This window comes from Castor canadensis, chromosome 6 (assembly GCF_047511655.1).
Source record: "Castor canadensis chromosome 6, mCasCan1.hap1v2, whole genome shotgun sequence".
NCBI lineage: Eukaryota > Metazoa > Chordata > Mammalia > Rodentia > Castoridae > Castor > Castor canadensis.
The window spans coordinates 55,465,275-55,487,139 of NC_133391.1; the positions used below are offsets into that span (position 1 = coordinate 55,465,275).

At 41.0% G+C, this 21,865-nt stretch overlaps 2 pseudogenes; both read left to right on the plus strand.

Annotated features, from left to right (window-relative positions):
• The first annotated feature begins 1,666 nt into the window (after window positions 1–1,666).
• Window positions 1,667–2,302, plus strand: LOC141423880 (coiled-coil-helix-coiled-coil-helix domain-containing protein 2 pseudogene; annotated as a pseudogene).
• A 15,438-nt stretch (window positions 2,303–17,740) lies between these two features.
• Window positions 17,741–18,376, plus strand: LOC141423881 (coiled-coil-helix-coiled-coil-helix domain-containing protein 2 pseudogene; annotated as a pseudogene).
• The last annotated feature ends 3,489 nt before the right edge of the window (window positions 18,377–21,865 follow it).

Here is a 21,865-nt window from a genome sequence, read left to right on the forward strand (position 1 = left end):
ATTCCTGTCAAGAGCAAACTAAATTCACAATATTAACCAAGTTGCTAGACCCTCTTGTTTCCAACATAAAAGGATTTTCTTAAAAAACTGCAGTTTTTCTCCCATTCACTTGTATGTGGTGATTTTGCACAAAGTTTATGTTCCTCACCTATGAAAAGGCTGAAGGTTAGGCAGCGATCCTCTGAAAAATTAACCCAGTTCCCCATGCTTAACAAGGTGCAAGACACTCTTCCTTTTAATATTAATGCTTGTCTCACAAGAGCTGCAGTGCTTCTGAAATTCACTTGAATAGGGTGATTGAACACAAAGGTGATGTTGCTCATCCAGGAAAACACTGAGAAGTATTCAGTACTACTTTAAACAGCAAACTGAATTCACAATATTAACCAAGTTGCTAGACCCTCTTGATTCTAACATCAAAGGATTCTCTTAAGAAACTGCAGTTTTTGTCCCAGTCACTTGAATGCCGTGAGTTTGCACAAAGTTTATGTTGATCACCCATGAAAACGCTGAAGGTTAGGCAGCGTTCCTTTCAAAAACTAACACAGTTCACCATGCTTAACAAGGTGCAAGACCCTCTTGCTTGTAAAGTTAATCCTTCTCTTACAAGAGCTCCAGTGCTTCTCCCTTTCACTTCAATGGGGTGATTCAGCACAAAGGTGATGTTGCTCATGCAGGAAAACAGTGAGAAGTAGGCAGAATTCCTTTAAAGAGCAAAATGAATTCACAACACTAACCATGTTGCTAGACCCTCTTTTTTCTAACATTACAGATTCTCTTACAAATCTGCAGTGTTTCTCCCATTTACCTCTATGCGGTGATTTTGCACAAAGTTGACGATCCTCAACCATGAAAACGCTGACAGTTGCTCAGCGTTCCTTTCAAAATCTAACTCAGTTCACCATGCTTAACAAGCTGCAAGAGCCTCTTGCTTGTAACATTAATGCTTCTCTTACAAGAGCTGCAGTGCTTCTCCCTTTCACTTGAATGGGGAGATTCAGCAGAAAGTTGATGTTGCAGATCCAGGAAAACACTGAGAAGTATTCAGTACTCCTTTAAACAGCAAACTGAATTCACAATATTAAGCAAGTTGCTAGAATCTCTTGTTTCTAACATAAAAGAATTCTCTTAAAAAACTGCAGTTTTTCTCCCATTCACTTGTATGCTCTCATTGTGCATACAATTGTGCAATTCCACAACCATGGAAACACTGAGAGTTAGAGCGTATTGCCTTAAACAGCACACTCAATTCTCAAACCTAAACATGCGGCTAAATCATCTTGCTTCTAATATTAGTTGTTTTCTTAGAAAAGCTACAGTTTTTCTGCCTTCACTTGAAAGAGGCTGTTCTGCACAATGTTGATGTTCTTCACCTTTGAAAACGCTGACAGTCAGGAAGCGTTCTTTTCAAATGCTAACTGGGTTCACCATGCATAACAAGGTGAAAGGCCCTCTTGCTTGTAACAGTAATGCTTCTCTTACAGAGCTGCAGTGATTCTCCCATTCACTTGAATGGGGTGATTGAACACAAAGGTGATGTTGCTCATCCAGGAAAATGGTGAGAGTTATGCATATTCCTGTCAAGAGCAAACTAAATTCACAATATTAACCAAGTTGCTAGACCCTCTTGTTTCCAACCTAAAAGGTTTTTCTTAAAAAACTGCAGTTTTGCCGGGTCTTCGCAGTTTCGTGTTTCTGGAAGCCTAGTACCCTCGCTCTTAGGATGCCACGTGGAGGCCGAAGCCGCACCTCCCGCACGGCCCCTCCGGCCAGCCGGGCCCCTCATATGAGAGCTCCACCCAGGCCAGCACCTGCAGCTCAGCCACCAGCAGTGGCCCCAGCTTCTGCAGTTGGAGCACCTGTGGCTGCGCCCCGGCAGCCTGGGCTGATGGCCCAGATGGCAACGACTGCAGCTGGCGTGGCTGTGGGCTCTGCTGTTGGGCATACATTGGGTCATGCCATCACTGGGAGCTTCAGTGGAGGTGGAAGCGCTGAGCCCTCCAGGCCTGACATCACTTACCAGGAGCCCCTGGGAACCCAGCCCATGCAACAGCAGGAGCAGCAGCCTTGCTTTTATGAGATAAAACAGTTCTTAGAGTGTGCCCAGAACCAGGGTGACTTTAAGCTCTGTGAAGGCTTCAATGAGGTGCTGAAACAGTGCAGAATTGCAAATGGGTTAGTGTAACCAAGAAGCTCAAGTGGAATTGAAGATCGCCTCTGATGACCAAGTTCATTTAACATCAGAATGCAATAGTGAAATGTAGAGTATAAAATCACAATAAATCTCTCCTTAATAACCTCATGGCTTCAGAGTGGCCACAGAAGAGGGTGTTGTACCTGTACAGTTTTCACTGACATGATATAGAGTTTGGGACTGGCAAGTGTTTGTGTGGCTTCCTTAAACAGGCTGTTTTGATGTTATTTTGAGTTAATTAGAATAAAGTGATTTTCTTCCAAAAAAAAAAAAAAAAAAAAAAAAAAAAAAACTGCAGTTTTTCTCCCATTCACTTGTATGTGGTGATTTTGCAAAAGTTTATGTTCCTCACCCATGAAAAGGCTGAAGGTTAGGCAGCGTTCCTTTCAAAAACTAACCCAGTTCCCCATGCTTAACAAGGTGCAAGACCCTCTTGCTTGTAAAGTTAACCTTCTCTTACAAGAGCTCCAGTGCTTCTCCCATTCACTTGAATGGGGAGATTCAGCAGAAAGGTGATGTTGCTGATCCAGGAGAACACTGAGAGGTAGGCAGTACTCCTTTAAATTGCAAACTGAATTCACCATACTAACCATGTTGCTGCACCTTCTTGATTCTAACATCAAAGGATTCTCTTAAAAAACTGCAGTTTTTGTCCAAGTCACTTGTACGCGGTTAGTTTGCACAAAGTTTATGTTGCTCATCCATAAAAACGCTGAAGGTTAGGGAGCGTTCCTTTCAAAAACTAACACAGTTCACCATGCTTAACAAGGTGCAAGACCCTCTTGCTTGTAAAGTTAACCTTCTCTTACAAGAGCTCCAGTGCTTCTCCCATTCACTTGAATGGGGAGATTCAGCAGAAAGTTGATGTTGCTGATCCAGGAAAACACTGAGAGGTAGACAGTACTCCTTTGAATAGCAAACTGAATTCACCATACTAACCATGTTGCTGGACCCTCTTGTTTCTAACATGAAGGATTCTCTTAAAAATCTGCAGTTTTTCTGCCATTTCCTTGTATGCGGTGACCTTGCACAAAGTTGATATTCCTCACCCATGAAAATGCTGACAGTTAGGCAGCGTTCCTTTCAAGAGCTAACTTAGTTCAACATGCTTAACAAGGTGCAAGGCCCTCTTGCTTGGAACATTAATGCTTCTCTTACAAGAGCTGCATTTCTTCTCCCTTTCACTTCTTTCATTGAGAGGGGTGATTCTGCAGAAAGGTGATATTGCTCCTCCAGGAAAGCACTGAGAGTTATTCAGTTCTCCTTTAAAGAGCAAACTGAATTCACCATACTAACCATGTTGCTGGACCCTCTTGTTTCTAACATGAAGGATTCTCTTACAAAAGCTGCAGTTTTTCTCCAATTTAGTTTTAGGAGGTGATTTTGCACAAAATTTATGTTCCTCACCCATGAAAACCCTGAAGGTTAGGCAGCGTTCCTCTGAAAAATTATCCCAGTTCCCCATGCTTAACAAGGTGCAAGACCCTCTTGCTTTTAATATTAATGCTTGTCTCACAAGAGCTGCAGTGCTTCTGAAATTCACTTGAATAGGGTGATTGAACATAAAGGTGATGTTGCTCATCCAGGAAAACACTGAGAAGTATTCAGTACTCCTTTAAACAGAAAACTGAATTCACAATATTAACCAAGTTGCTAGACCCTCTTGTTTCTAACATCAAAGGATTCTCTTAAAAAACTGCAATTTTTGTCCTAGTCACTTGTATGCGGTCAGTTTGCACAAAGTTTATGTTGATCATCCATGAAAACGCTGAAGATTAGGCAGCATTCCTTTCCAAAACTAACACAGTTCACCATGCTTAACAAGGTGCAAGACCCTCTTGCTTGTAAAGTTAACCTTCTCTTACAAGAGCTCCAGTGCTTCTCCCATTCACTTGAATGGGGAGATTCAGCAGAAAGTTGATGTGCTGATCCAGGAAAACACTGAGAGGTAGGCAGTACTCCTTTAAAGAGCAGACTGAATTCACCATACTAAGCATGTTGCTGGACCCTCTTGTTTCTAACATGAAGGATTCTCTTACAAACCTGCAGTTTTTCTGCCATTTACTTGTATGCGGTGATCTTGCACAAAGTTGATATTCCTCACCCATGAAAATGCTGACAGTTAGGCAGCGTTCCTTTCAACAGCTTACTTAGTTCAACATGCTTAACAAGGTGCAAGGCCCTCTTGCTTGGAACATTAATGCTTCTCTTACAAGAGCTGCATTTCTTCTCCCTTTCACTTCTTTCATTGAGAGGGGTGATTCTGCAGAAAGGTGATATTGCTCCTCCAGGAAAGCACTGAGAGGTATTCAGTTCTCCTTTAAAGAGCAAACTGAATTCAATATATTACCCAAGTTGCTAGACCCTCTTGTTTCTAACATGAAGGATTCTCTGACAAAAGCTGCAGTTTTTCTCCCATTTACTTTTAGGAGGTGATTTTGCACAAAGTTTATGTTCCTCACCCATGAAAACCCTGAAGGTTAGACAGCGTTCCTCTGAAAAATTAACCCAGTTCCCCATGCTTAACAAGGTGCAAGACCCTATTGCTTTTAATATTAATGCTTGTCTCACAAGAGCTGCAGTGCTTCTGAAATTCACTTGAATAGGGGGATTGAACACAAAGGTGATGTGCTCATCCAGGAAAACACTGAGAAGTATTCAGTACTCCTTTAAACAGCAAACTGAATTCCCAATATTAACCAAGTTGCTAGTCCCTCTTGTTTCTAACATCAAAGGATTCTCTTAAAAAACTGCACTTTTTGTCCAAGTCACTTGTATGCCGTGAGTTTGCACAAAGTTTATGTTGGTCACCCATGAAAACGCTGAAGGTTAGGCAGCGTTCCTTTCAAAAACTAACACAGTTCACCATGCTTAACAAGGTGCAAGACCCTCTTGCTTGTAAAGTTAACCTTCTCTTACAAGAGCTCCAGTGCTTCTCCCATTCACTTGAATGGGGTGATTCAGCACAAAGGTGATGTTGCTCATGCAGGAAAACAGTGAGAAGTAGGCAGAATTCCTTTAAAGAGCAAAATGAATTCACAACACTAACCATGTTGCTAGACCCTCTTTTTTCTAACATTACAGATTCTCTTACAAATCTGCAGTGTTTCTCCCATTTACCTCTATGCGGTGATTTTGCACAAAGTTGACGATCCTCAACCATGAAAACGCTGACAGTTGCTCAGCGTTCCTTCCAAAATCTAACTCAGTTCACCATGCTTAACAAGCTGCAAGAGCCTCTTGCTTGTAACATTAATGCTTCTCTGACAAGAGCTGCAGTGCTTCTCCCTTTCACTTGAATGGGGAGATTCAGCAGAAAGTTGATGTTGCTGATCGAGGAAAACACTGAGAAGTATTCAGTACTCCTTTAAACAGCAAACTGAATTCACAATATTAAGCAAGTTGCTAGAATCTCTTGTTTCTAACATAAAAGAATTCTCTTAAAAAACTGCAGTTTTTCTCCCATTCACTTGTATGCTCTCATTGTGCATACAATTGTGCAATTCCACAACCATGGAAACACTGAGCGTTAGAGCGTATTGCCTCAAACAGCACACTCAATTCTCAAACCTAAACATGCGGCTAAATCATCTTGCTTCTAATATTAGTTGTTTTCTTAGAAAAGCTACAGTTTTTCTGCCTTCACTTGAAAGAGGCTGTTCTGCACAATGTTGATGTTCTTCACCTTTGAAAACGCTGACAGTCAGGAAGCGTTCTTTTCAAATGCTAACTGGGTTCACCATGCATAACAAGGTGAAAGGCCCTCTTGCTTGTAACAGTAATGCTTCTCTTACAGAGCTGCAGTGATTCTCCCATTCACTTGAATGGGGTGATTGAACACAAAGGTGATGTAGCTCATCCAGGAAAATGGTGAGAGTTACGCATATTACTGTCAAGAGCAAACTAAATTCACAATATTAACCAAGTTGCTAGACCCTCTTGTTTCCAACATAAAAGGATTTTCTTAAAAAACTGCAGTTTTTCTCCCATTCACTTGTATGTGGTGATTTTGCACAAAGTTTATGTTCCTCACCCATGAAAAGGCTGAAGGTTAGGCAGCGTTCCTTTCAAAAACTAACCCAGTTCCAAATGCTTAACAAGGTGCAAGACCCTCTTGCTTGTAAAGTTAACCTTCTCTTACAAGAGTTCCAGTGCTTCTCCCATTCACTTGAATGGGGAGATACAGCAGAAAGGTGATGTTGCTGATCCAGGAAAACACTGAGAGGTAGGCAGTACTCCTTTAAATAGCAAACTGAATTCACCATACTAACCATGTTGCTGCACCCTCTTGATTCTAACATCAAAGGATTCTCTTAAAAAACTGCAGTTTTTGTCCAAGTCACTTGTATGCGGTTAGTTTGCACAAAGTTTATGTTGCTCATCCATAAAAACGCTGAAGGTTAGGGAGCGTTCCTTTCAAAAACTAACACAGTTCACCATGCTTAACAAGGTGCAAGACCCTCTTGCTTGTAAAGTTAACCTTCTCTTACAAGAGCTCCAGTGCTTCTCCCATTCACTTGAATGGGGAGATTCAGCAGAAAGTTGATGTTGCTGATCCAGGAAAACACTGAGAGGTAGACAGTACTCCTTTGAATAGCAAACTGAATTCACCATACTAACCATGTTGCTGGACCCTCTTGTTTCTAACATGAAGGATTCTCTTACAAACCTGCAGTTTTTCTGCCATTTACTTGTATGCGGTGACCTTTCACAAAGTTGATATTCCTCACCCATGAAAATGCTGACAGTAAGGCAGCGTTCCTTTCAAAAGCTAACTTAGTTCAACATGCTTAACAAGGTGCAAGGCCCTCTTGCTTGGAACATTAATGCTTCTCTTAAAAGAGCTGCATTTCTTCTCCCTTTCACTTCTTTCATTGAGAGGGGTGATTCTGCAGAAAGGTGATATTGCTCCTCCAGGAAAGCACTGAGAGGTATTCAGTTCTCCTTTAAAGAGCAAACTGAATTCAATATATTACCCAAGTTGCTAGACCCTCTTGTTTCTAACATGAAGGATTCTCTGACAAAAGCTGCAGTTTTTCTCCCATTTACTTTTAGGAGGTGATTTTGCACAAAGTTTATGTTCCTCACCCATGAAAACCCTGAAGGTTAGACAGCGTTCCTCTGAAAAATTAACCCAGTTCCCCATGCTTAACAAGGTGGAAGACCCTATTGCTTTTAATATTAATGCTTGTCTCACAAGAGCTGCAGTGCTTCTGAAATTCACTTGAATAGGGGGATTGAACACAAAGGTGATGTGCTCATCCAGGAAAACACTGAGAAGTATTCAGTACTCCTTTAAACAGCAAACTGAATTCCCAATATTAACCAAGTTGCTAGACCCTCTTGTTTCTAACATCAAAGGATTCTCTTAAAAAACTGCACTTTTTGTCCAAGTCACTTGTATGCCGTGAGTTTGCACAAAGTTTATGTTGGTCACCCATGAAAACGCTGAAGGTTAGGCAGCGTTCCTTTCAAAAACTAACACAGTTCACCATGCTTAACAAGGTGCAAGACCCTCTTGCTTGTAAAGTTAACCTTCTCTTACAAGAGCTCCAGTGCTTCTCCCATTCACTTGAATGGGGTGATTCAGCACAAAGGTGATGTTGCTCATGCAGGAAAACAGTGAGAAGTAGGCAGAATTCCTTTAAAGAGCAAAATGAATTCACAACACTAACCATGTTGCTAGACCCTCTTTTTTCTAACATTACAGATTCTCTTACAAATCTGCAGTGTTTCTCCCATTTACCTCTACGCGGTGATTTTGCACAAAGTTGACGATCCTCAACCATGAAAACGCTGACAGTTGCTCAGCGTTCCTTTCAAAATCTAACTCAGTTCACCATGCTTAACAAGCTGCAAGAGCCTCTTGCTTGTAACATTAATGCTTCTCTGACAAGAGCTGCAGTGCTTCTCCCTTTCACTTGAATGGGGAGATTCAGCAGAAAGTTGATGTTGCTGATCGAGGAAAACACTGAGAAGTATTCAGTACTCCTTTAAACAGCAAACTGAATTCACAATATTAAGCAAGTTGCTAGAATCTCTTGTTTCTAACATAAAAGAATTCTCTTAAAAAACTGCAGTTTTTCTCCCATTCACTTGTATGCTCTCATTGTGCATACAATTGTGCAATTCCACAACCATGGAAACACTGAGAGTTAGAGCGTATTGCCTTAAACAGCACACTCAATTCTCAAACCTAAACATGCGGCTAAATCATCTTGCTTCTAATATTAGTTGTTTTCTTAGAAAAGCTACAGTTTTTCTGCCTTCACTTGAAAGAGGCTGTTCTGCACAATGTTGATGTTCTTCACCTTTGAAAACGCTGACAGTCAGGAAGCGTTCTTTTCAAATGCTAACTGGGTTCACCATGCATAACAAGGTGAAAGGCCCTCTTGCTTGTAACAGTAATGCTTCTCTTACAGAGCTGTAGTGATTCTCCCATTCACTTGAATGGGGTGATTGAACATAAAGGTGATGTTGCTCATCCAGGAAAATGGTGAGAGTTACGCATATTCCTGTCAAGAGCAAACTAAATTCACAATATTAACCAAGTTGCTAGACCCTCTTGTTTCCAACATAAAAGGATTTTCTTAAAAAACTGCAGTTTTTCTCCCATTCACTTGTATGTGGTGATTTTGCACAAAGTTTATGTTCCTCACCCATGAAAAGGCTGAAGGTTAGGCAGCGTTCCTTTCAAAAACTAACCCAGTTCCCCATGCTTAACAAGTTGCAAGACCCTCTTGCTTGTAAAGTTAACCTTCTCTTACAAGAGCTCCAGTGCTTCTCCCATTCACTTGAATGGGGAGATTCAGCAGAAAGGTGATGTTGCTGATCCAGGAAAATACTGAGAGGTAGGCAGTACTCCTTTAAATAGCAAACTGAATTCACCATACTAACCATGTTGCTGCACCCTCTTGATTCTAACATCAAAGGATTCTCTTAAAAAACTGCAGTTTTTGTCCAAGTCACTTGTATGCGGTTAGTTTGCACAAAGTTTATGTTGCTCATCCATAAAAACGCTGAAGGTTAGGGAGCGTTCCTTTCAAAAACTAACACAGTTCACCATGCTTAACAAGGTGCAAGACCCTCTTGCTTGTAAAGTTAATCTTCTCTTACAAGAGCTCCAGTGCTTCTCCCATTCACTTGAATGGGGAGATTCAGCAGAAAGTTGATGTTGCTGATCCAGGAAAACACTGAGAGGTAGACAGTACTCCTTTGAATAGCAAACTGAATTCACCATACTAACCATGTTGCTGGACCCTCTTGTTTCTAACATGAAGGATTCTCTTAAAAATCTGCAGTTTTTCTGCCATTTCCATTTCCTTGTATGCGGTGACCTTGCACAAAATTGATATTCCTCACCCATGAAAATGCTGACAGTTAGGCAGCGTTCCTTTCAACAGCTAACTTAGTTCAACATGCTTAACAAGGTGCAAGGCCCTCTTGCTTGGAACATTAATGCTTCTCTTACAAGAGCTGCATTTCTTCTCCCTTTCACTTCTTTCATTGAGAGGGGTGATTCTGCAGAAAGGTGATATTGCTCCTCCAGGAAAGCACTGAGAGGTATTCAGTTCTCCTTTGAATAGCAAACTGAATTCACCATACTAACCATGTTGCTGGACCCTCTTGTTTCTAACATGAAGGATTCTCTTACAAAAGCTGCAGTTTTTCTCCAATTTACTTTTAGGAGGTGATTTTGCACAAAATATATGTTCCTCACCCATGAAAACCCTGAAGGTTAGGCAGCGTTCCACTGAAAAATTATCCCAGTTCCCCATGCTTAACAAGGTGCAAGACCCTCCTGCTTTTAATATTAATGCTTGTCTCACAAGAGCTGCAGTGCTTCTGAAATTCACTTGAATAGGGTGATTGAACACAAAGGTGATGTTGCTCATCCAGGAAAACACTGAGAAGTATTCAGTACTCCTTTAAACAGAAAACTGAATTCACAATATTAACCAAGTTGCTAGACCCTCTTGTTTCTAACATCAAAGGATTCTCTTAAAAAACTGCAGTTTTTGTCCTAGTCACTTGTATGCCGTGAGTTTGCACAAAGTTTATGTTGATCATCCATGAAAACGCTGAAGATTAGGCAGCATTCCTTTCCAAAACTAACACAGTTCACCATGCTTAACAAGGTGCAAGACCCTCTTGCTTGTAAAGTTAACCTTCTCTTACAAGAGCTCCAGTGCTTCTCCCATTCACTTGAATGGGGAGATTCAGCAGAAAGTTGATGTGCTGATCCATGAAAACACTGAGAGGTAGGCAGTACTCCTTTAAAGAGCAGACTGAATTCACCATACTAACCATATTGCTGGACCCTTTTGTTTCTAACATGAAGGATTCTCTTACAAACCTGCAGTTTTTCTGCCTTTTACTTGTATGCGGTGATCTTGCACAAAGTTGATATTCCTCACCCATGAAAATGCTGACAGTTAGGCAGCGTTCCTTTCAAAAGCTAACTTAGTTCAACATGCTTAACAAGGTGCAAGGCCCTCTTGCTTGGAACATTAATGCTTCTCTTACAAGAGCTGCATTTCTTCTCCCTTTCTCTTCTTTCATTGAGAGGGGTGATTCTGCAGAAAGGTGATATTGCTCCTCCAGGAAAGCACTGAGAGGTATTCAGTTCTCCTTTAAAGAGCAAACTGAATTCAATATATTACCCAAGTTGCTAGATCCTCTTGTTTCTAACATGGAGGATTCTCTGACAAAAGCTGCAGTTTTTCTCCCATTTACTTTTAGGAGGTGATTTTGCACAAAGTTTATGTTCCTCACCCATGAAAACCCTGAAGGTTAGACAGCGTTCCTCTGAAAAATTAACCCAGTTCCCCATGCTTAACAAGGTGCAAGACCCTATTGCTGTTAATATTAATGCTTGTCTCACAAGAGCTGCAGAGCTTCTGAAATTCACTTGAATAGGGGGATTGAACACAAAGGTGATGTGCTCATCCAGGAAAACACTGAGAAGTATTCAGTACTCCTTTAAACAGCAAACTGAATTCCCAATATTAACCAAGTTGCTAGACCCTCTTGTTTCTAACATCAAAGGATTCTCTTAAAAAACTGCACTTTTTGTCCAAGTCACTTGTATGCCGTGAGTTTGCACAAAGTTTATGTTGGTCACCCATGAAAACGCTGAAGGTTAGGCAGCGTTCCTTTCAAAAACTAACACAGTTCACCATGCTTAACAAGGTGCAAGACCCTCTTGCTTGTAAAGTTAACCTTCTCTTACAAGAGCTCCAGTGCTTCTCCCATTCACTTGAATGGGGTGATTCAGCACAAAGGTGATGTTGCTCATGCAGGAAAACAGTGAGAAGTAGGCAGAATTCCTTTAAAGAGCAAAATGAATTCACAACACTAACCATGTTGCTAGACCCTCTTTTTTCTAACATTACAGATTCTCTTACAAATCTGCAGTGTTTCTCCCATTTACCTCTATGCGGTGATTTTGCACAAAGTTGACGATCCTCAACCATGAAAACGCTGACAGTTGCTCAGCGTTCCTTTCAAAATCTAACTCAGTTCACCATGCTTAACAAGCTGCAAGAGCCTCTTGCTTGTAACATTAATGCTTCTCTGACAAGAGCTGCAGTGCTTCTCCCTTTCACTTGAATGGGGAGATTCAGCAGAAAGTTGATGTTGCTGATCGAGGAAAACACTGAGAAGTATTCAGTACTCCTTTAAACAGCAAACTGAATTCACAATATTAAGCAAGTTGCTAGAATCTCTTGTTTCTAACATAAAAGAATTCTCTTAAAAAACTGCAGTTTTTCTCCCATTCACTTGTATGCTCTCATTGTGCATACAATTGTGCAATTCCACAACCATGGAAACACTGAGAGTTAGAGCGTATTGCCTCAAACAGCACACTCAATTCTCAAACCTAAACATGCGGCTAAATCATCTTGCTTCTAATATTAGTTGTTTTCTTAGAAAAGCTACAGTTTTTCTGCCTTCACTTGAAAGAGGCTGTTCTGCACAATGTTGATGTTCTTCACCTTTGAAAACGCTGACAGTCAGGAAGCGTTCTTTTCAAATGCTAACTGGGTTCACCATGCATAACAAGGTGAAAGGCCCTCTTGCTTGTAACAGTAATGCTTCTCTTACAGAGCTGCAGTGATTCTCCCATTCACTTGAATGGGGTGATTGAACACAAAGGTGATGTTGCTCATCCAGGAAAATGGTGAGAGTTACGCATATTCCTGTCAAGAGCAAACTAAATTCACAATATTAACCAAGTTGCTAGACCCTCTTGTTTCCAACATAAAAGGATTTTCTTAAAAAACTGCAGTTTTTCTCCCATTCACTTGTATGTGGTGATTTTGCACAAAGTTTATGTTCCTCACCCATGAAAAGGCTGAAGGTTAGGCAGCGATCCTCTGAAAAATTAACCCAGTTCCCCATGCTTAACAAGGTGCAAGACACTCTTGCTTGTAAAGTTAACCTTCTCTTACAAGAGCTCCAGTGCTTCTCCCATTCACTTGAATGGGGAGATTCAGCAGAAAGGTGATGTTGCTGATCCAGGAAAACACTGAGAGGTAGGCAGTACTCCTTTAAAGAGCAAACTGAATTCACCATACTAACCATGTTGCTGCACCCTCTTGATTCTAACATCAAAGGATTCTCTTAAAAAACTGCAGTTTTTGTCCAAGTCACTTGTATGCAGTTAGTTTGCACAAAGTTTATGTTGCTCATCCATAAAAACGCTGAAGATTAGGGAGCGTTCCTTTCAAAAACTAACACAGTTCACCATGCTTAACAAGGTGCAAGACCCTCTTGCTTGTAAAGTTAACCTTCTCTTACAAGAGCTCCAGTGCTTCTCCCATTCACTTGAATGGGAAGATTCAGCAGAAAGTTGATGTTGCTGATCCAGGAAAACACTGAGAGGTAGACAGTACTCCTTTGAATAGCAAACTGAATTCACCATACTAACCATGTTGCTGGACCCTCTAGTTTCTAAAATGAAGGATTCTCTTAAAAATCTGCAGTTTTTCTGCCATTTCCTTGTATGCGGTGACCTTGCACAAAGTTGATATTCCTCACCCATGAAAATGCTGACAGTTAGGCAGCGTTCCTTTCAACAGCTAACTTAGTTCAACATGCTTAACAAGGTGCAAGGCCCTCTTGCTTGGAACATTAATGCTTCTCTTACAAGAGCTGCATTTCTTCTCCCTTTCACTTCTTTCATTGAGAGGGGTGATTCTGTACAAAGGTGATATTGCTCCTCCAGGAAAGCACTGAGAGGTATTCAGTTCTCCTTTAAATAGCAAACTGAATTCACCATACTAACCATGTTGCTGGACCCTCTTGTTTCTAACATGAAGGATTCTCTTACAAAAGCTGCAGTTTTTCTCCAATTTACTTTTAGGAGGTGATTTTGCACAAAATTTATGTTCCTCACCCATGAAAACCCTGAAGGTTAGGCAGCGTTCCTCTGAAAAATTATCCCAGTTCCCCATGCTTAACAAGGTGCAAGACCCTCCTGCTTTTAATATTAATGCTTGTCTCACAAGAGCTGCAGTGCTTCTGAAATTCACTTGAATAGGGTGATTGAACACAAAGGTGATGTTGCTCATCCAGGAAAACACTGAGAAGTATTCAGTACTCCTTTAAACAGAAAACTGAATTCACAATATTAACCAAGTTGCTAGACCCTCTTGTTTCTAACATCAAAGGATTCTCTTAAAAAACTGCAGTTTTTGTCCTAGTCACTTGTATGCGGTGAGTTTGCACAAAGTTTATGTTGATCATCCATGAAAACGCTGAAGATTAGGCAGCATTCCTTTCCAAAACTAACACAGTTCACCATGCTTAACAAGGTGCAAGACCCTCTTGCTTGTAAAGTTAACCTTCTCTTACAAGAGCTCCAGTGCTTCTCCCATTCACTTGAATGGGGAGATTCAGCAGAAAGTTGATGTGCTGATCCAGGAAAACACTGAGAGGTAGGCAGTACTCCTTTAAAGAGCAGACTGAATTCACCATACTAACCATATTGCTGGACCCTTTTGTTTCTAACATGAAGGATTCTCTTACAAACCTGCAGTTTTTCTGCCATTTACTTGTATGCGGTGATCTTGCACAAAGTTGATATTCCTCACCCATGAAAATGCTGACAGTTAGGCAGCGTTCCTTTCAAAAGCTAACTTAGTTCAACATGCTTAACAAGGTGCAAGGCCCTCTTGCTTGGAACATTAATGCTTCTCTTACAAGAGCTGCATTTCTTCTCCCTTTCACTTCTTTCATTGAGAGGGGTGATTCTGCAGAAAGGTGATATTGCTCCTCCAGGAAAGCACTGAGAGGTATTCAGTTCTCCTTTAAAGAGCAAACTGAATTCAATATATTACCCAAGTTGCTAGACCCTCTTGTTTCTAACATGGAGGATTCTCTGACAAAAGCTGCAGTTTTTCTCCCATTTACTTTTAGGAGGTGATTTTGCACAAAGTTTATGTTCCTCACCCATGAAAACCCTGAAGGTTAGACAGCGTTCCTCTGAAAAATTAACCCAGTTCCCCATGCTTAACAAGGTGCAAGACCCTATTGCTTTTAATATTAATGCTTGTCTCACAAGAGCTGCAGAGCTTCTGAAATTCACTTGAATAGGGGGATTGAACACAAAGGTGATGTGCTCATCCAGGAAAACACTGAGAAGTATTCAGTACTCCTTTAAACAGCAAACTGAATTCCCAATATTAACCAAGTTGCTAGACCCTCTTGTTTCTAACATCAAAGGATTCTCTTAAAAAACTGCAGTTTTTGTCCAAGTCACTTGTATGCCGTGAGTTTGCACAAAGTTTATGTTGGTCACCCATGAAAACGCTGAAGGTTAGGCAGCGTTCCTTTCAAAAACTAACACAGTTCACCATGCTTAACAAGGTGCAAGACCCTCTTGCTTGTAAAGTTAACCTTCTCTTACAAGAGCTCCAGTGCTTCTCCCATTCACTTGAATGGGGTGATTCAGCACAAAGGTGATGTTGCTCATGCAGGAAAACAGTGAGAAGTAGGCAGAATTCCTTTAAAGAGCAAAATGAATTCACAACACTAACCATGTTGCTAGACCCTCTTTTTTCTAACATTACAGATTCTCTTACAAATCTGCAGTGTTTCTCACATTTACCTCTATGCGGTGATTTTGCACAAAGTTGACGATCCTCAACCATGAAAACGCTGACAGTTGCTCAGCGTTCCTTTCAAAATCTAACTCAGTTCACCATGCTTAACAAGCTGCAAGAGCCTCTTGCTTGTAACATTAATGCTTCTCTGACAAGAGCTGCAGTGCTTCTCCCTTTCACTTGAATGGGGAGATTCAGCAGAAAGTTGATGTTGCTGATACAGGAAAACACTGAGAAGTATTCAGTACTCCTTTAAACAGCAAACTGAATTCACAATATTAAGCAAGTTGCTAGAATCTCTTGTTTCTAACATAAAAGAATTCTCTTAAAAAAACTGCAGTTTTTCTCCCATTCACTTGTATGCTCTCATTGTGCATACAATTGTGCAATTCCACAACCATGGAAACACTGAGAGTTAGAGCGTATTGCCTCAAACAGCACACTCAATTCTCAAACCTAAACATGCGGCTAAATCATCTTGCTTCTAATATTAGTTGTTTTCTTAGAAAAGCTACAGTTTTTCTGCCTTCACTTGAAAGAGGCTGTTCTGCACAATGTTGATGTTCTTCACCTTTGAAAACGCTGACAGTCAGGAAGCGTTCTTTTCAAATGCTAACTGGGTTCACCATGCATAACAAGGTGAAAGGCCCTCTTGCTTGTAACAGTAATGCTTCTCTTACAGAGCTGCAGTGATTCTCCCATTCACTTGAATGGGGTGATTGAACACAAAGGTGATGTTGCTCATCCAGGAAAATGGTGAGAGTTACGCATATTCCTGTCAAGAGCAAACTAAATTCACAATATTAACCAAGTTGCTTGACCCTCTTGTTTCTAACATAAAAGGATTTTTTTTAAAAAACTGCAGTTTTTCTCCCATTCACTTGTATGGGGTGATTTTGCAAAAGTTTATGTTCCTCACCCATGAAAAGGCTGAAGGTTAGGCAGCGTTCCTCTGAAAACTTAACCCAGTTCCCCATGCTTAACAAGGTGCAAGACCCTCTTGCTTTTAATATTAATGCTTGTCTCACAAGAGCTGCAGTGCTTCTGAAATTCACTTGAATAGGGTGATTGAACACAAAGGTGATGTTGCTCATCTAGGAAAACACTGAGAAGTATTCAGTACTCCTTTAAACAGCAAACTGAATTCACAATATTGACCAAGTTGCTAGACCCTCTTGTTTCTAACATCAAAGGATTCTCTTAAGAAACTGCAGTTTTTGTCCCAGTCTCTTGAATGCCGTGAGTTTGCACAAAGTTTATGTTGATCACCCATGAAAACGCTGAAGGTTAGGCAGCGTTCCTTTCAAAAACTAACACAGTTCACCATGCTTAACAAGGTGCAAGACCCTCTTGCTTGTAAAGTTAATCCTTCTCTTACAAGAGCTCCAGTGCTTCTCCCTTTCACTTCAATGGGGTGATTCAGCACAAAGGTGATGTTGCTCATGCAGGAAAACAGTGAGAAGTAGGCAGAATTCCTTTAAAGAGCAAAATGAATTCACAACACTAACCATGTTGCTAGACCCTCTTTTTTCTAACATTACAGATTCTCTTACAAATCTGCAGTGTTTCTCCCATTTACCTCTATGCGGTGATTTTGCACAAAGTTGACGATCCTCAACCATGAAAACGCTGACAGTTGCTCAGCGTTCCTTTCAAAATCTAACTCAGTTCACCATGCTTAACAAGCTGCAAGAGCCTCTTGCTTGTAACATTAATGCTTCTCTTACAAGAGCTGCAGTGCTTCTCCCTTTCACTTGAATGGGGAGATTCAGCAGAAAGTTGATGTTGCAGATCCAGGAAAACACTGAGAAGTATTCAGTACTCCTTTAAACAGCAAACTGAATTCACAATATTAAGCAAGTTGCTAGAATCTCTTGTTTCTAACATAAAAGAATTCTCTTAAAAAACTGCAGTTTTTCTCCCATTCACTTGTATGCTCTCATTGTGCATACAATTGTGCAATTCCACAACCATGGAAACACTGAGAGTTAGAGCGTATTGCCTTAAACAGCACACTCAATTCTCAAACCTAAACATGCGGCTAAATCATCTTGCTTCTAATATTAGTTGTTTTCTTAGAAAAGCTACAGTTTTTCTGCCTTCACTTGAAAGAGGCTGTTCTGCACAATGTTGATGTTCTTCACCTTTGAAAACGCTGACAGTCAGGAAGCGTTCTTTTCAAATGCTAACTGGGTTCACCATGCATAACAAGGTGAAAGGCCCTCTTGCTTGTAACAGTAATGCTTCTCTTACAGAGCTGCAGTGATTCTCCCATTCACTTGAATGGGGTGATTGAACACAAAGGTGATGTTGCTCATCCAGGAAAATGGTGAGAGTTATGCATATTCCTGTCAAGAGCAAACTAAATTCACAATATTAACCAAGTTGCTAGACCCTCTTGTTTCCAACCTAAAAGGTTTTTCTTAAAAAACTGCAGTTTTGCCGGGTCTTCGCAGTTTCGTGTTTCTGGAAGCCTAGTACCCTCGCTCTTAGGATGCCACGTGGAGGCCGAAGCCGCACCTCCCGCACGGCCCCTCCGGCCAGCCGGGCCCCTCATATGAGAGCTCCACCCAGGCCAGCACCTGCAGCTCAGCCACCAGCAGTGGCCCCAGCTTCTGCAGTTGGAGCACCTGTGGCTGCGCCCCGGCAGCCTGGGCTGATGGCCCAGATGGCAACGACTGCAGCTGGCGTGGCTGTGGGCTCTGCTGTTGGGCATACATTGGGTCATGCCATCACTGGGAGCTTCAGTGGAGGTGGAAGCGCTGAGCCCTCCAGGCCTGACATCACTTACCAGGAGCCCCTGGGAACCCAGCCCATGCAACAGCAGGAGCAGCAGCCTTGCTTTTATGAGATAAAACAGTTCTTAGAGTGTGCCCAGAACCAGGGTGACTTTAAGCTCTGTGAAGGCTTCAATGAGGTGCTGAAACAGTGCAGAATTGCAAATGGGTTAGTGTAACCAAGAAGCTCAAGTGGAATTGAAGATCGCCTCTGATGACCAAGTTCATTTAACATCAGAATGCAATAGTGAAATGTAGAGTATAAAATCACAATAAATCTCTCCTTAATAACCTCATGGCTTCAGAGTGGCCACAGAAGAGGGTGTTGTACCTGTACAGTTTTCACTGACATGATATAGAGTTTGGGACTGGCAAGTGTTTGTGTGGCTTCCTTAAACAGGCTGTTTTGATGTTATTTTGAGTTAATTAGAATAAAGTGATTTTCTTCCAAAAAAAAAAAAAAAAAAAAAAAAAAAAAAAACTGCAGTTTTTCTCCCATTCACTTGTATGTGGTGATTTTGCACAAAGTTTATGTTCCTCACCCATGAAAAGGCTGAAGGTTAGGCAGCGTTCCTTTCAAAAACTAACCCAGTTCCAAATGCTTAACAAGGTGCAAGACCCTCTTGCTTGTAAAGTTAACCTTCTCTTACAAGAGTTCCAGTGCTTCTCCCATTCACTTGAATGGGGAGATACAGCAGAAAGGTGATGTTGCTGATCCAGGAAAACACTGAGAGGTAGGCAGTACTCCTTTAAATAGCAAACTGAATTCACCATACTAACCATGTTGCTGCACCCTCTTGATTCTAACATCAAAGGATTCTCTTAAAAAACTGCAGTTTTTGTCCAAGTCACTTGTATGCGGTTAGTTTGCACAAAGTTTATGTTGCTCATCCATAAAAACGCTGAAGGTTAGGGAGCATTCCTTTCAAAAACTAACACAGTTCACCATGCTTAACAAGGTGCAAGACCCTCTTGCTTGTAAAGTTAACCTTCTCTTACAAGAGCTCCAGTGCTTCTCCCATTCACTTGAATGGGGAGATTCAGCAGAAAGTTTATGTTGCTGATCCAGGAAAACACTGAGAGGTAGACAGTACTCCTTTGAATAGCAAACTGAATTCACCATACTAACCATGTTGCTGGACCCTCTTGTTTCTAACATGAAGGATTCTCTTACAAACCTGCAGTTTTTCTGCCATTTACTTGTATGCGGTGACCTTTCACAAAGTTGATATTCCTCACCCATGAAAATGCTGACAGTAAGGCAGCGTTCCTTTCAAAAGCTAACTTAGTTCAACATGCTTAACAAGGTGCAAGGCCCTCTTGCTTGGAACATTAATGCTTCTCTTAAAAGAGCTGCATTTCTTCTCCCTTTCACTTCTTTCATTGAGAGGGGTGATTCTGCAGAAAGGTGATATTGCTCCTCCAGGAAAGCACTGAGAGGTATTCAGTTCTCCTTTAAAGAGCAAACTGAATTCAATATATTACCCAAGTTGCTAGACCCTCTTGTTTCTAACATGAAGGATTCTCTGACAAAAGCTGCAGTTTTTCTCCCATTTACTTTTAGGAGGTGATTTTGCACAAAGTTTATGTTCCTCACCCATGAAAACCCTGAAGGTTAGACAGCGTTCCTCTGAAAAATTAACCCAGTTCCCCATGCTTAACAAGGTGGAAGACCCTATTGCTTTTAATATTAATGCTTGTCTCACAAGAGCTGCAGTGCTTCTGAAATTCACTTGAATAGGGGGATTGAACACAAAGGTGATGTGTTCATCCAGGAAAACACTGAGAAGTATTCAGTACTCCTTTAAACAGCAAACTGAATTCCCAATATTAACCAAGTTGCTAGACCCTCTTGTTTCTAACATCAAAGGATTCTCTTAAAAAACTGCACTTTTTGTCCAAGTCACTTGTATGCCGTGAGTTTGCACAAAGTTTATGTTGGTCACCCATGAAAACGCTGAAGGTTAGGCAGCGTTCCTTTCAAAAACTAACACAGTTCACCATGCTTAACAAGGTGCAAGACCCTCTTGCTTGTAAAGTTAACCTTCTCTTACAAGAGCTCCAGTGCTTCTCCCATTCACTTGAATGGGGTGATTCAGCACAAAGGTGATGTTGCTCATGCAGGAAAACAGTGAGAAGTAGGCAGAATTCCTTTAAAGAGCAAAATGAATTCACAACACTAACCATGTTGCTAGACCCTCTTTTTTCTAACATTACAGATTCTCTTACAAATCTGCAGTGTTTCTCCCATTTACCTCTACGCGGTGATTTTGCACAAAGTTGACGATCCTCAACCATGAAAACGCTGACAGTTGCTCAGCGTTCCTTTCAAAATCTAACTCAGTTCACCATGCTTAACAAGCTGCAAGAGCCTCTTGCTTGTAACATTAATGCTTCTCTGACAAGAGCTGCAGTGCTTCTCCCTTTCACTTGAATGGGGAGATTCAGCAGAAAGTTGATGTTGCTGATCGAGGAAAACACTGAGAAGTATTCAGTACTCCTTTAAACAGCAAACTGAATTCACAATATTAAGCAAGTTGCTTGAATCTCTTGTTTCTAACATAAAAGAATTCTCTTAAAAAACTGCAGTTTTTCTCCCATTCACTTGTATGCTCTCATTGTGCATACAATTGTGCAATTCCACAACCATGGAAACACTGAGAGTTAGAGCGTATTGCCTTAAACAGCACACTCAATTCTCAAACCTAAACATGCGGCTAAATCATCTTGCTTCTAATATTAGTTGTTTTCTTAGAAAAGCTACAGTTTTTCTGCCTTCACTTGAAAGAGGCTGTTCTGCACAATGTTGATGTTCTTCACCTTTGAAAACGCTGACAGTCAGGAAGCGTTCTTTTCAAATGCTAACTGGGTTCACCATGCATAACAAGGTGAAAGGCCCTCTTGCTTGTAACAGTAATGCTTCTCTTACAGAGCTGCAGTGATTCTCCCATTCACTTGAATGGGGTGATTGAACACAAAGGTGATGTTGCTCATCCAGGAAAATGGTGAGAGTTACGCATATTCCTGTCAAGAGCAAACTAAATTCACAATATTAACCAAGTTGCTAGACCCTCTTGTTTCCAACATAAAAGGATTTTCTTAAAAAACTGCAGTTTTTCTCCCATTCACTTGTATGTGGTGATTTTGCACAAAGTTTATGTTCCTCACCCATGAAAAGGCTGAAGGTTAGGCAGCGATCCTCTGAAAAATTAACCCAGTTCCCCATGCTTAACAAGGTGCAAGACACTCTTGCTTGTAAAGTTAACCTTCTCTTACAAGAGCTCCAGTGCTTCTCCCATTCACTTGAATGGGGAGATTCAGCAGAAAGGTGATGTTGCTGATCCAGGAAAACACTGAGAGGTAGGCAGTACTCCTTTAAAGAGCAAACTGAATTCACCATACTAACCATGTTGCTGCACCCTCTTGATTCTAACATCAAAGGATTCTCTTAAAAAACTGCAGTTTTTGTCCAAGTCACTTGTATGCAGTTAGTTTGCACAAAGTTTATGTTGCTCATCCATAAAAACGCTGAAGATTAGGGAGCGTTCCTTTCAAAAACTAACACAGTTCACCATGCTTAACAAGGTGCAAGACCCTCTTGCTTGTAAAGTTAACCTTCTCTTACAAGAGCTCCAGTGCTTCTCCCATTCACTTGAATGGGAAGATTCAGCAGAAAGTTGATGTTGCTGATCCAGGAAAACACTGAGAGGTAGACAGTACTCCTTTGAATAGCAAACTGAATTCACCATACTAACCATGTTGCTGGACCCTCTAGTTTCTAAAAT